This window comes from Schistocerca gregaria, unplaced genomic scaffold (assembly GCF_023897955.1).
Source record: "Schistocerca gregaria isolate iqSchGreg1 unplaced genomic scaffold, iqSchGreg1.2 ptg000991l, whole genome shotgun sequence".
Lineage (NCBI taxonomy): Eukaryota > Metazoa > Arthropoda > Insecta > Orthoptera > Acrididae > Schistocerca > Schistocerca gregaria.
In genome coordinates, this window is record NW_026062341.1 from 1 (window position 1) to 13,489 (window position 13,489).

General features: G+C 52.7%; 10 non-coding genes across 10 annotated transcripts; all 10 read left to right on the forward strand.

Annotated features, from left to right (window-relative positions):
* Nucleotides 1-1,171: 1,171 nt before the first annotated feature.
* On the forward strand, nucleotides 1,172-1,290 carry LOC126326422 (5S ribosomal RNA). Its single transcript, XR_007560669.1, has one exon. It is a non-coding gene; the product is annotated as a 5S ribosomal RNA (ribosomal RNA).
* A 1,192-nt stretch (nucleotides 1,291-2,482) lies between these two features.
* On the forward strand, nucleotides 2,483-2,601 carry LOC126326434 (5S ribosomal RNA). The gene has a single exon (XR_007560680.1). It is a non-coding gene; the product is annotated as a 5S ribosomal RNA (ribosomal RNA).
* A 1,192-nt stretch (nucleotides 2,602-3,793) lies between these two features.
* Nucleotides 3,794-3,912, forward strand: LOC126326444 (5S ribosomal RNA). The gene has a single exon (XR_007560690.1). It is a non-coding gene; the product is annotated as a 5S ribosomal RNA (ribosomal RNA).
* A 1,192-nt stretch (nucleotides 3,913-5,104) lies between these two features.
* On the forward strand, nucleotides 5,105-5,223 carry LOC126326442 (5S ribosomal RNA). The gene has a single exon (XR_007560688.1). It is a non-coding gene; the product is annotated as a 5S ribosomal RNA (ribosomal RNA).
* Nucleotides 5,224-6,415: 1,192 nt separating this feature from the next.
* Nucleotides 6,416-6,534, forward strand: LOC126326446 (5S ribosomal RNA). The gene has a single exon (XR_007560691.1). It is a non-coding gene; the product is annotated as a 5S ribosomal RNA (ribosomal RNA).
* A 1,192-nt stretch (nucleotides 6,535-7,726) lies between these two features.
* LOC126326447 (5S ribosomal RNA) lies at nucleotides 7,727-7,845 on the forward strand. Its single transcript, XR_007560692.1, has one exon. It is a non-coding gene; the product is annotated as a 5S ribosomal RNA (ribosomal RNA).
* Nucleotides 7,846-9,037: 1,192 nt separating this feature from the next.
* Nucleotides 9,038-9,156, forward strand: LOC126326423 (5S ribosomal RNA). The gene has a single exon (XR_007560670.1). It is a non-coding gene; the product is annotated as a 5S ribosomal RNA (ribosomal RNA).
* Nucleotides 9,157-10,348: 1,192 nt separating this feature from the next.
* Nucleotides 10,349-10,467, forward strand: LOC126326424 (5S ribosomal RNA). Its single transcript, XR_007560671.1, has one exon. It is a non-coding gene; the product is annotated as a 5S ribosomal RNA (ribosomal RNA).
* Nucleotides 10,468-11,659: 1,192 nt separating this feature from the next.
* On the forward strand, nucleotides 11,660-11,778 carry LOC126326425 (5S ribosomal RNA). The gene has a single exon (XR_007560672.1). It is a non-coding gene; the product is annotated as a 5S ribosomal RNA (ribosomal RNA).
* Nucleotides 11,779-12,970: 1,192 nt separating this feature from the next.
* Nucleotides 12,971-13,089, forward strand: LOC126326426 (5S ribosomal RNA). The gene has a single exon (XR_007560673.1). It is a non-coding gene; the product is annotated as a 5S ribosomal RNA (ribosomal RNA).
* Nucleotides 13,090-13,489: the final 400 nt, after the last annotated feature.

A 13,489-nucleotide genomic window follows, 5' to 3' on the forward strand; every position in this document is an offset into this window, starting at 1 on the left:
ACGTCGCTACACCGGTCAGCCCTCTTTTCATACTAACTCTCAGGTGTGACAAAGATGCTTCCTCAAGCATTTTAAACGACTGTATTAAACGTAACATATGAAACTACAGTAATAAATTAAGTTTGAGCAAGAATGCGCGAAGGAAGAGTGCTAGAACACCTTGAAAGTAACGAAACACTGCGAATCGACAGATGTGCTCTTCAAGTGCGTCAGAGCCTACTGTTTTGTAGGAGCGTTTAATTCCAAAAACTAACTAAATAAATAAATAAACAAACAAAAAACTAAAAAATCAACTGTTCTCGCCCGATCACCGACGATAAGCAACAACGTTAGTATTCGGGTCCATGACCGCCTGGGAACTCTGGCTGTCTTCATTTTTTGCTTCTTTTCGCTACCCCTGCCAGCCCTCTCTTCCAAAGTGTCTCTAGAAATACCAAGAGTATGAAGCGACAGGAACGTTCTGAAAAACGCCAGTTCTTATAGTTTTGTAGCAGTGTTCAACTGCAAATTTGTGAACAAAAATTTATCTTTCGCCGATGGAAGAGATGGATGCTTTGTCGAATCGCCTGTCTTGTGTCCGTGTTTTCGCACCTTTCCACGGCCCGGCACGGCACGGCCGCTGCTCTAGTAGCACCGAACGGCCGCACACGGCGCCTCGGACACGCCGGCGCCAGTCTCGCAGATGTTTCTCGTGCTTGTGCTGTCATATGGACCACGACCCGAGCGGCAGCGAGCGGCAGTCGAGCAAAGTCGGGACAAGTCGGGACGGAAGGGGGAGGGGACAGGCGAGAATGCACCGCGCTAATTACGCAAATATCTGGAATCGCGGCGTGTGTCGGGCAGGTGAGAAAGCTTCCGTCGGTCCAGCAGGACACTGCCACACCCCGCGCAGTCCTCCCGCCGCCCGGCCGCGCGCAAGCCCTGCGCCGGATAACAAGAACAAGGTGCGTCTGCCGCGAGTGTCGGAGGCCGCACGCACCAAACGAATGACAGGCGGTGCAACGAGCAGCTGTGTTGTGCGTCCGACCCACGTGGCGGCGCGCCGCACTGCGCGTCGCTCTCGAGGTGGAAGGACGTGCTTTGCGTCAAATGTGCCACCGAAAAACGGCGATTGCGTGTGTTGGGAGGAGAGGCGAAGCCTTCTTCTGCTGTGCGGCTACAGTATAAGGACGCCAACGGCCATACCATGTTGAATACACCGGTTCTCGTCCGATCACCGAAGTTAAGCAACATCGGGCCCGGTTAGTACTTGGATGGGTGACCGCCTGGGAACACCGGGTGCTGTTGGCTCCCTCTCATTTTTTCCTTTTTACGTCGCTACACCGGTCAGCCCTCTTTTCATACTAACTCTCAGGTGTGACAAAGATGCTTCCTCAAGCATTTTAAACGACTGTATTAAACGTAACATATGAAACTACAGTAATAAATTAAGTTTGAGCAAGAATGCGCGAAGGAAGAGTGCTAGAACACCTTGAAAGTAACGAAACACTGCGAATCGACAGATGTGCTCTTCAAGTGCGTCAGAGCCTACTGTTTTGTAGGAGCGTTTAATTCCAAAAACTAACTAAATAAATAAATAAACAAACAAAAAACTAAAAAATCAACTGTTCTCGCCCGATCACCGACGATAAGCAACAACGTTAGTATTCGGGTCCATGACCGCCTGGGAACTCTGGCTGTCTTCATTTTTTGCTTCTTTTCGCTACCCCTGCCAGCCCTCTCTTCCAAAGTGTCTCTAGAAATACCAAGAGTATGAAGCGACAGGAACGTTCTGAAAAACGCCAGTTCTTATAGTTTTGTAGCAGTGTTCAACTGCAAATTTGTGAACAAAAATTTATCTTTCGCCGATGGAAGAGATGGATGCTTTGTCGAATCGCCTGTCTTGTGTCCGTGTTTTCGCACCTTTCCACGGCCCGGCACGGCACGGCCGCTGCTCTAGTAGCACCGAACGGCCGCACACGGCGCCTCGGACACGCCGGCGCCAGTCTCGCAGATGTTTCTCGTGCTTGTGCTGTCATATGGACCACGACCCGAGCGGCAGCGAGCGGCAGTCGAGCAAAGTCGGGACAAGTCGGGACGGAAGGGGGAGGGGACAGGCGAGAATGCACCGCGCTAATTACGCAAATATCTGGAATCGCGGCGTGTGTCGGGCAGGTGAGAAAGCTTCCGTCGGTCCAGCAGGACACTGCCACACCCCGCGCAGTCCTCCCGCCGCCCGGCCGCGCGCAAGCCCTGCGCCGGATAACAAGAACAAGGTGCGTCTGCCGCGAGTGTCGGAGGCCGCACGCACCAAACGAATGACAGGCGGTGCAACGAGCAGCTGTGTTGTGCGTCCGACCCACGTGGCGGCGCGCCGCACTGCGCGTCGCTCTCGAGGTGGAAGGACGTGCTTTGCGTCAAATGTGCCACCGAAAAACGGCGATTGCGTGTGTTGGGAGGAGAGGCGAAGCCTTCTTCTGCTGTGCGGCTACAGTATAAGGACGCCAACGGCCATACCATGTTGAATACACCGGTTCTCGTCCGATCACCGAAGTTAAGCAACATCGGGCCCGGTTAGTACTTGGATGGGTGACCGCCTGGGAACACCGGGTGCTGTTGGCTCCCTCTCATTTTTTCCTTTTTACGTCGCTACACCGGTCAGCCCTCTTTTCATACTAACTCTCAGGTGTGACAAAGATGCTTCCTCAAGCATTTTAAACGACTGTATTAAACGTAACATATGAAACTACAGTAATAAATTAAGTTTGAGCAAGAATGCGCGAAGGAAGAGTGCTAGAACACCTTGAAAGTAACGAAACACTGCGAATCGACAGATGTGCTCTTCAAGTGCGTCAGAGCCTACTGTTTTGTAGGAGCGTTTAATTCCAAAAACTAACTAAATAAATAAATAAACAAACAAAAAACTAAAAAATCAACTGTTCTCGCCCGATCACCGACGATAAGCAACAACGTTAGTATTCGGGTCCATGACCGCCTGGGAACTCTGGCTGTCTTCATTTTTTGCTTCTTTTCGCTACCCCTGCCAGCCCTCTCTTCCAAAGTGTCTCTAGAAATACCAAGAGTATGAAGCGACAGGAACGTTCTGAAAAACGCCAGTTCTTATAGTTTTGTAGCAGTGTTCAACTGCAAATTTGTGAACAAAAATTTATCTTTCGCCGATGGAAGAGATGGATGCTTTGTCGAATCGCCTGTCTTGTGTCCGTGTTTTCGCACCTTTCCACGGCCCGGCACGGCACGGCCGCTGCTCTAGTAGCACCGAACGGCCGCACACGGCGCCTCGGACACGCCGGCGCCAGTCTCGCAGATGTTTCTCGTGCTTGTGCTGTCATATGGACCACGACCCGAGCGGCAGCGAGCGGCAGTCGAGCAAAGTCGGGACAAGTCGGGACGGAAGGGGGAGGGGACAGGCGAGAATGCACCGCGCTAATTACGCAAATATCTGGAATCGCGGCGTGTGTCGGGCAGGTGAGAAAGCTTCCGTCGGTCCAGCAGGACACTGCCACACCCCGCGCAGTCCTCCCGCCGCCCGGCCGCGCGCAAGCCCTGCGCCGGATAACAAGAACAAGGTGCGTCTGCCGCGAGTGTCGGAGGCCGCACGCACCAAACGAATGACAGGCGGTGCAACGAGCAGCTGTGTTGTGCGTCCGACCCACGTGGCGGCGCGCCGCACTGCGCGTCGCTCTCGAGGTGGAAGGACGTGCTTTGCGTCAAATGTGCCACCGAAAAACGGCGATTGCGTGTGTTGGGAGGAGAGGCGAAGCCTTCTTCTGCTGTGCGGCTACAGTATAAGGACGCCAACGGCCATACCATGTTGAATACACCGGTTCTCGTCCGATCACCGAAGTTAAGCAACATCGGGCCCGGTTAGTACTTGGATGGGTGACCGCCTGGGAACACCGGGTGCTGTTGGCTCCCTCTCATTTTTTCCTTTTTACGTCGCTACACCGGTCAGCCCTCTTTTCATACTAACTCTCAGGTGTGACAAAGATGCTTCCTCAAGCATTTTAAACGACTGTATTAAACGTAACATATGAAACTACAGTAATAAATTAAGTTTGAGCAAGAATGCGCGAAGGAAGAGTGCTAGAACACCTTGAAAGTAACGAAACACTGCGAATCGACAGATGTGCTCTTCAAGTGCGTCAGAGCCTACTGTTTTGTAGGAGCGTTTAATTCCAAAAACTAACTAAATAAATAAATAAACAAACAAAAAACTAAAAAATCAACTGTTCTCGCCCGATCACCGACGATAAGCAACAACGTTAGTATTCGGGTCCATGACCGCCTGGGAACTCTGGCTGTCTTCATTTTTTGCTTCTTTTCGCTACCCCTGCCAGCCCTCTCTTCCAAAGTGTCTCTAGAAATACCAAGAGTATGAAGCGACAGGAACGTTCTGAAAAACGCCAGTTCTTATAGTTTTGTAGCAGTGTTCAACTGCAAATTTGTGAACAAAAATTTATCTTTCGCCGATGGAAGAGATGGATGCTTTGTCGAATCGCCTGTCTTGTGTCCGTGTTTTCGCACCTTTCCACGGCCCGGCACGGCACGGCCGCTGCTCTAGTAGCACCGAACGGCCGCACACGGCGCCTCGGACACGCCGGCGCCAGTCTCGCAGATGTTTCTCGTGCTTGTGCTGTCATATGGACCACGACCCGAGCGGCAGCGAGCGGCAGTCGAGCAAAGTCGGGACAAGTCGGGACGGAAGGGGGAGGGGACAGGCGAGAATGCACCGCGCTAATTACGCAAATATCTGGAATCGCGGCGTGTGTCGGGCAGGTGAGAAAGCTTCCGTCGGTCCAGCAGGACACTGCCACACCCCGCGCAGTCCTCCCGCCGCCCGGCCGCGCGCAAGCCCTGCGCCGGATAACAAGAACAAGGTGCGTCTGCCGCGAGTGTCGGAGGCCGCACGCACCAAACGAATGACAGGCGGTGCAACGAGCAGCTGTGTTGTGCGTCCGACCCACGTGGCGGCGCGCCGCACTGCGCGTCGCTCTCGAGGTGGAAGGACGTGCTTTGCGTCAAATGTGCCACCGAAAAACGGCGATTGCGTGTGTTGGGAGGAGAGGCGAAGCCTTCTTCTGCTGTGCGGCTACAGTATAAGGACGCCAACGGCCATACCATGTTGAATACACCGGTTCTCGTCCGATCACCGTAGTTAAGCAACATCGGGCCCGGTTAGTACTTGGATGGGTGACCGCCTGGGAACACCGGGTGCTGTTGGCTCCCTCTCATTTTTTCCTTTTTACGTCGCTACACCGGTCAGCCCTCTTTTCATACTAACTCTCAGGTGTGACAAAGATGCTTCCTCAAGCATTTTAAACGACTGTATTAAACGTAACATATGAAACTACAGTAATAAATTAAGTTTGAGCAAGAATGCGCGAAGGAAGAGTGCTAGAACACCTTGAAAGTAACGAAACACTGCGAATCGACAGATGTGCTCTTCAAGTGCGTCAGAGCCTACTGTTTTGTAGGAGCGTTTAATTCCAAAAACTAACTAAATAAATAAATAAACAAACAAAAAACTAAAAAATCAACTGTTCTCGCCCGATCACCGACGATAAGCAACAACGTTAGTATTCGGGTCCATGACCGCCTGGGAACTCTGGCTGTCTTCATTTTTTGCTTCTTTTCGCTACCCCTGCCAGCCCTCTCTTCCAAAGTGTCTCTAGAAATACCAAGAGTATGAAGCGACAGGAACGTTCTGAAAAACGCCAGTTCTTATAGTTTTGTAGCAGTGTTCAACTGCAAATTTGTGAACAAAAATTTATCTTTCGCCGATGGAAGAGATGGATGCTTTGTCGAATCGCCTGTCTTGTGTCCGTGTTTTCGCACCTTTCCACGGCCCGGCACGGCACGGCCGCTGCTCTAGTAGCACCGAACGGCCGCACACGGCGCCTCGGACACGCCGGCGCCAGTCTCGCAGATGTTTCTCGTGCTTGTGCTGTCATATGGACCACGACCCGAGCGGCAGCGAGCGGCAGTCGAGCAAAGTCGGGACAAGTCGGGACGGAAGGGGGAGGGGACAGGCGAGAATGCACCGCGCTAATTACGCAAATATCTGGAATCGCGGCGTGTGTCGGGCAGGTGAGAAAGCTTCCGTCGGTCCAGCAGGACACTGCCACACCCCGCGCAGTCCTCCCGCCGCCCGGCCGCGCGCAAGCCCTGCGCCGGATAACAAGAACAAGGTGCGTCTGCCGCGAGTGTCGGAGGCCGCACGCACCAAACGAATGACAGGCGGTGCAACGAGCAGCTGTGTTGTGCGTCCGACCCACGTGGCGGCGCGCCGCACTGCGCGTCGCTCTCGAGGTGGAAGGACGTGCTTTGCGTCAAATGTGCCACCGAAAAACGGCGATTGCGTGTGTTGGGAGGAGAGGCGAAGCCTTCTTCTGCTGTGCGGCTACAGTATAAGGACGCCAACGGCCATACCATGTTGAATACACCGGTTCTCGTCCGATCACCGAAGTTAAGCAACATCGGGCCCGGTTAGTACTTGGATGGGTGACCGCCTGGGAACACCGGGTGCTGTTGGCTCCCTCTCATTTTTTCCTTTTTACGTCGCTACACCGGTCAGCCCTCTTTTCATACTAACTCTCAGGTGTGACAAAGATGCTTCCTCAAGCATTTTAAACGACTGTATTAAACGTAACATATGAAACTACAGTAATAAATTAAGTTTGAGCAAGAATGCGCGAAGGAAGAGTGCTAGAACACCTTGAAAGTAACGAAACACTGCGAATCGACAGATGTGCTCTTCAAGTGCGTCAGAGCCTACTGTTTTGTAGGAGCGTTTAATTCCAAAAACTAACTAAATAAATAAATAAACAAACAAAAAACTAAAAAATCAACTGTTCTCGCCCGATCACCGACGATAAGCAACAACGTTAGTATTCGGGTCCATGACCGCCTGGGAACTCTGGCTGTCTTCATTTTTTGCTTCTTTTCGCTACCCCTGCCAGCCCTCTCTTCCAAAGTGTCTCTAGAAATACCAAGAGTATGAAGCGACAGGAACGTTCTGAAAAACGCCAGTTCTTATAGTTTTGTAGCAGTGTTCAACTGCAAATTTGTGAACAAAAATTTATCTTTCGCCGATGGAAGAGATGGATGCTTTGTCGAATCGCCTGTCTTGTGTCCGTGTTTTCGCACCTTTCCACGGCCCGGCACGGCACGGCCGCTGCTCTAGTAGCACCGAACGGCCGCACACGGCGCCTCGGACACGCCGGCGCCAGTCTCGCAGATGTTTCTCGTGCTTGTGCTGTCATATGGACCACGACCCGAGCGGCAGCGAGCGGCAGTCGAGCAAAGTCGGGACAAGTCGGGACGGAAGGGGGAGGGGACAGGCGAGAATGCACCGCGCTAATTACGCAAATATCTGGAATCGCGGCGTGTGTCGGGCAGGTGAGAAAGCTTCCGTCGGTCCAGCAGGACACTGCCACACCCCGCGCAGTCCTCCCGCCGCCCGGCCGCGCGCAAGCCCTGCGCCGGATAACAAGAACAAGGTGCGTCTGCCGCGAGTGTCGGAGGCCGCACGCACCAAACGAATGACAGGCGGTGCAACGAGCAGCTGTGTTGTGCGTCCGACCCACGTGGCGGCGCGCCGCACTGCGCGTCGCTCTCGAGGTGGAAGGACGTGCTTTGCGTCAAATGTGCCACCGAAAAACGGCGATTGCGTGTGTTGGGAGGAGAGGCGAAGCCTTCTTCTGCTGTGCGGCTACAGTATAAGGACGCCAACGGCCATACCATGTTGAATACACCGGTTCTCGTCCGATCACCGAAGTTAAGCAACATCGGGCCCGGTTAGTACTTGGATGGGTGACCGCCTGGGAACACCGGGTGCTGTTGGCTCCCTCTCATTTTTTCCTTTTTACGTCGCTACACCGGTCAGCCCTCTTTTCATACTAACTCTCAGGTGTGACAAAGATGCTTCCTCAAGCATTTTAAACGACTGTATTAAACGTAACATATGAAACTACAGTAATAAATTAAGTTTGAGCAAGAATGCGCGAAGGAAGAGTGCTAGAACACCTTGAAAGTAACGAAACACTGCGAATCGACAGATGTGCTCTTCAAGTGCGTCAGAGCCTACTGTTTTGTAGGAGCGTTTAATTCCAAAAACTAACTAAATAAATAAATAAACAAACAAAAAACTAAAAAATCAACTGTTCTCGCCCGATCACCGACGATAAGCAACAACGTTAGTATTCGGGTCCATGACCGCCTGGGAACTCTGGCTGTCTTCATTTTTTGCTTCTTTTCGCTACCCCTGCCAGCCCTCTCTTCCAAAGTGTCTCTAGAAATACCAAGAGTATGAAGCGACAGGAACGTTCTGAAAAACGCCAGTTCTTATAGTTTTGTAGCAGTGTTCAACTGCAAATTTGTGAACAAAAATTTATCTTTCGCCGATGGAAGAGATGGATGCTTTGTCGAATCGCCTGTCTTGTGTCCGTGTTTTCGCACCTTTCCACGGCCCGGCACGGCACGGCCGCTGCTCTAGTAGCACCGAACGGCCGCACACGGCGCCTCGGACACGCCGGCGCCAGTCTCGCAGATGTTTCTCGTGCTTGTGCTGTCATATGGACCACGACCCGAGCGGCAGCGAGCGGCAGTCGAGCAAAGTCGGGACAAGTCGGGACGGAAGGGGGAGGGGACAGGCGAGAATGCACCGCGCTAATTACGCAAATATCTGGAATCGCGGCGTGTGTCGGGCAGGTGAGAAAGCTTCCGTCGGTCCAGCAGGACACTGCCACACCCCGCGCAGTCCTCCCGCCGCCCGGCCGCGCGCAAGCCCTGCGCCGGATAACAAGAACAAGGTGCGTCTGCCGCGAGTGTCGGAGGCCGCACGCACCAAACGAATGACAGGCGGTGCAACGAGCAGCTGTGTTGTGCGTCCGACCCACGTGGCGGCGCGCCGCACTGCGCGTCGCTCTCGAGGTGGAAGGACGTGCTTTGCGTCAAATGTGCCACCGAAAAACGGCGATTGCGTGTGTTGGGAGGAGAGGCGAAGCCTTCTTCTGCTGTGCGGCTACAGTATAAGGACGCCAACGGCCATACCATGTTGAATACACCGGTTCTCGTCCGATCACCGAAGTTAAGCAACATCGGGCCCGGTTAGTACTTGGATGGGTGACCGCCTGGGAACACCGGGTGCTGTTGGCTCCCTCTCATTTTTTCCTTTTTACGTCGCTACACCGGTCAGCCCTCTTTTCATACTAACTCTCAGGTGTGACAAAGATGCTTCCTCAAGCATTTTAAACGACTGTATTAAACGTAACATATGAAACTACAGTAATAAATTAAGTTTGAGCAAGAATGCGCGAAGGAAGAGTGCTAGAACACCTTGAAAGTAACGAAACACTGCGAATCGACAGATGTGCTCTTCAAGTGCGTCAGAGCCTACTGTTTTGTAGGAGCGTTTAATTCCAAAAACTAACTAAATAAATAAATAAACAAACAAAAAACTAAAAAATCAACTGTTCTCGCCCGATCACCGACGATAAGCAACAACGTTAGTATTCGGGTCCATGACCGCCTGGGAACTCTGGCTGTCTTCATTTTTTGCTTCTTTTCGCTACCCCTGCCAGCCCTCTCTTCCAAAGTGTCTCTAGAAATACCAAGAGTATGAAGCGACAGGAACGTTCTGAAAAACGCCAGTTCTTATAGTTTTGTAGCAGTGTTCAACTGCAAATTTGTGAACAAAAATTTATCTTTCGCCGATGGAAGAGATGGATGCTTTGTCGAATCGCCTGTCTTGTGTCCGTGTTTTCGCACCTTTCCACGGCCCGGCACGGCACGGCCGCTGCTCTAGTAGCACCGAACGGCCGCACACGGCGCCTCGGACACGCCGGCGCCAGTCTCGCAGATGTTTCTCGTGCTTGTGCTGTCATATGGACCACGACCCGAGCGGCAGCGAGCGGCAGTCGAGCAAAGTCGGGACAAGTCGGGACGGAAGGGGGAGGGGACAGGCGAGAATGCACCGCGCTAATTACGCAAATATCTGGAATCGCGGCGTGTGTCGGGCAGGTGAGAAAGCTTCCGTCGGTCCAGCAGGACACTGCCACACCCCGCGCAGTCCTCCCGCCGCCCGGCCGCGCGCAAGCCCTGCGCCGGATAACAAGAACAAGGTGCGTCTGCCGCGAGTGTCGGAGGCCGCACGCACCAAACGAATGACAGGCGGTGCAACGAGCAGCTGTGTTGTGCGTCCGACCCACGTGGCGGCGCGCCGCACTGCGCGTCGCTCTCGAGGTGGAAGGACGTGCTTTGCGTCAAATGTGCCACCGAAAAACGGCGATTGCGTGTGTTGGGAGGAGAGGCGAAGCCTTCTTCTGCTGTGCGGCTACAGTATAAGGACGCCAACGGCCATACCATGTTGAATACACCGGTTCTCGTCCGATCACCGAAGTTAAGCAACATCGGGCCCGGTTAGTACTTGGATGGGTGACCGCCTGGGAACACCGGGTGCTGTTGGCTCCCTCTCATTTTTTCCTTTTTACGTCGCTACACCGGTCAGCCCTCTTTTCATACTAACTCTCAGGTGTGACAAAGATGCTTCCTCAAGCATTTTAAACGACTGTATTAAACGTAACATATGAAACTACAGTAATAAATTAAGTTTGAGCAAGAATGCGCGAAGGAAGAGTGCTAGAACACCTTGAAAGTAACGAAACACTGCGAATCGACAGATGTGCTCTTCAAGTGCGTCAGAGCCTACTGTTTTGTAGGAGCGTTTAATTCCAAAAACTAACTAAATAAATAAATAAACAAACAAAAAACTAAAAAATCAACTGTTCTCGCCCGATCACCGACGATAAGCAACAACGTTAGTATTCGGGTCCATGACCGCCTGGGAACTCTGGCTGTCTTCATTTTTTGCTTCTTTTCGCTACCCCTGCCAGCCCTCTCTTCCAAAGTGTCTCTAGAAATACCAAGAGTATGAAGCGACAGGAACGTTCTGAAAAACGCCAGTTCTTATAGTTTTGTAGCAGTGTTCAACTGCAAATTTGTGAACAAAAATTTATCTTTCGCCGATGGAAGAGATGGATGCTTTGTCGAATCGCCTGTCTTGTGTCCGTGTTTTCGCACCTTTCCACGGCCCGGCACGGCACGGCCGCTGCTCTAGTAGCACCGAACGGCCGCACACGGCGCCTCGGACACGCCGGCGCCAGTCTCGCAGATGTTTCTCGTGCTTGTGCTGTCATATGGACCACGACCCGAGCGGCAGCGAGCGGCAGTCGAGCAAAGTCGGGACAAGTCGGGACGGAAGGGGGAGGGGACAGGCGAGAATGCACCGCGCTAATTACGCAAATATCTGGAATCGCGGCGTGTGTCGGGCAGGTGAGAAAGCTTCCGTCGGTCCAGCAGGACACTGCCACACCCCGCGCAGTCCTCCCGCCGCCCGGCCGCGCGCAAGCCCTGCGCCGGATAACAAGAACAAGGTGCGTCTGCCGCGAGTGTCGGAGGCCGCACGCACCAAACGAATGACAGGCGGTGCAACGAGCAGCTGTGTTGTGCGTCCGACCCACGTGGCGGCGCGCCGCACTGCGCGTCGCTCTCGAGGTGGAAGGACGTGCTTTGCGTCAAATGTGCCACCGAAAAACGGCGATTGCGTGTGTTGGGAGGAGAGGCGAAGCCTTCTTCTGCTGTGCGGCTACAGTATAAGGACGCCAACGGCCATACCATGTTGAATACACCGGTTCTCGTCCGATCACCGAAGTTAAGCAACATCGGGCCCGGTTAGTACTTGGATGGGTGACCGCCTGGGAACACCGGGTGCTGTTGGCTCCCTCTCATTTTTTCCTTTTTACGTCGCTACACCGGTCAGCCCTCTTTTCATACTAACTCTCAGGTGTGACAAAGATGCTTCCTCAAGCATTTTAAACGACTGTATTAAACGTAACATATGAAACTACAGTAATAAATTAAGTTTGAGCAAGAATGCGCGAAGGAAGAGTGCTAGAACACCTTGAAAGTAACGAAACACTGCGAATCGACAGATGTGCTCTTCAAGTGCGTCAGAGCCTACTGTTTTGTAGGAGCGTTTAATTCCAAAAACTAACTAAATAAATAAATAAACAAACAAAAAACTAAAAAATCAACTGTTCTCGCCCGATCACCGACGATAAGCAACAACGTTAGTATTCGGGTCCATGACCGCCTGGGAACTCTGGCTGTCTTCATTTTTTGCTTCTTTTCGCTACCCCTGCCAGCCCTCTCTTCCAAAGTGTCTCTAGAAATACCAAGAGTATGAAGCGACAGGAACGTTCTGAAAAACGCCAGTTCTTATAGTTTTGTAGCAGTGTTCAACTGCAAATTTGTGAACAAAAATTTATCTTTCGCCGATGGAAGAGATGGATGCTTTGTCGAATCGCCTGTCTTGTGTCCGTGTTTTCGCACCTTTCCACGGCCCGGCACGGCACGGCCGCTGCTCTAGTAGCACCGAACGGCCGCACACGGCGCCTCGGACACGCCGGCGCCAGTCTCGCAGATGTTTCTCGTGCTTGTGCTGTCATATGGACCACGACCCGAGCGGCAGCGAGCGGCAGTCGAGCAAAGTCGGGACAAGTCGGGACGGAAGGGGGAGGGGACAGGCGAGAATGCACCGCGCTAATTACGCAAATATCTGGAATCGCGGCGTGTGTCGGGCAGGTGAGAAAGCTTCCGTCGGTCCAGCAGGACACTGCCACACCCCGCGCAGTCCTCCCGCCGCCCGGCCGCGCGCAAGCCCTGCGCCGGATAACAAGAACAAGGTGCGTCTGCCGCGAGTGTCGGAGGCCGCACGCACCAAACGAATGACAGGCGGTGCAACGAGCAGCTGTGTTGTGCGTCCGACCCACGTGGCGGCGCGCCGCACTGCGCGTCGCTCTCGAGGTGGAAGGACGTGCTTTGCGTCAAATGTGCCACCGAAAAACGGCGATTGCGTGTGTTGGGAGGAGAGGCGAAGCCTTCTTCTGCTGTGCGGCTACAGTATAAGGACGCCAACGGCCATACCATGTTGAATACACCGGTTCTCGTCCGATCACCGAAGTTAAGCAACATCGGGCCCGGTTAGTACTTGGATGGGTGACCGCCTGGGAACACCGGGTGCTGTTGGCTCCCTCTCATTTTTTCCTTTTTACGTCGCTACACCGGTCAGCCCTCTTTTCATACTAACTCTCAGGTGTGACAAAGATGCTTCCTCAAGCATTTTAAACGACTGTATTAAACGTAACATATGAAACTACAGTAATAAATTAAGTTTGAGCAAGAATGCGCGAAGGAAGAGTGCTAGAACACCTTGAAAGTAACGAAACACTGCGAATCGACAGATGTGCTCTTCAAGTGCGTCAGAGCCTACTGTTTTGTAGGAGCGTTTAATTCCAAAAACTAACTAAATAAATAAATAAACAAACAAAAAACTAAAAAATCAACTGTTCTCGCCCGATCACCGACGATAAGCAACAACGTTAGTATTCGGGTCCATGACCGCCTGGGAACTCTGGCTGTCTTCATTTTT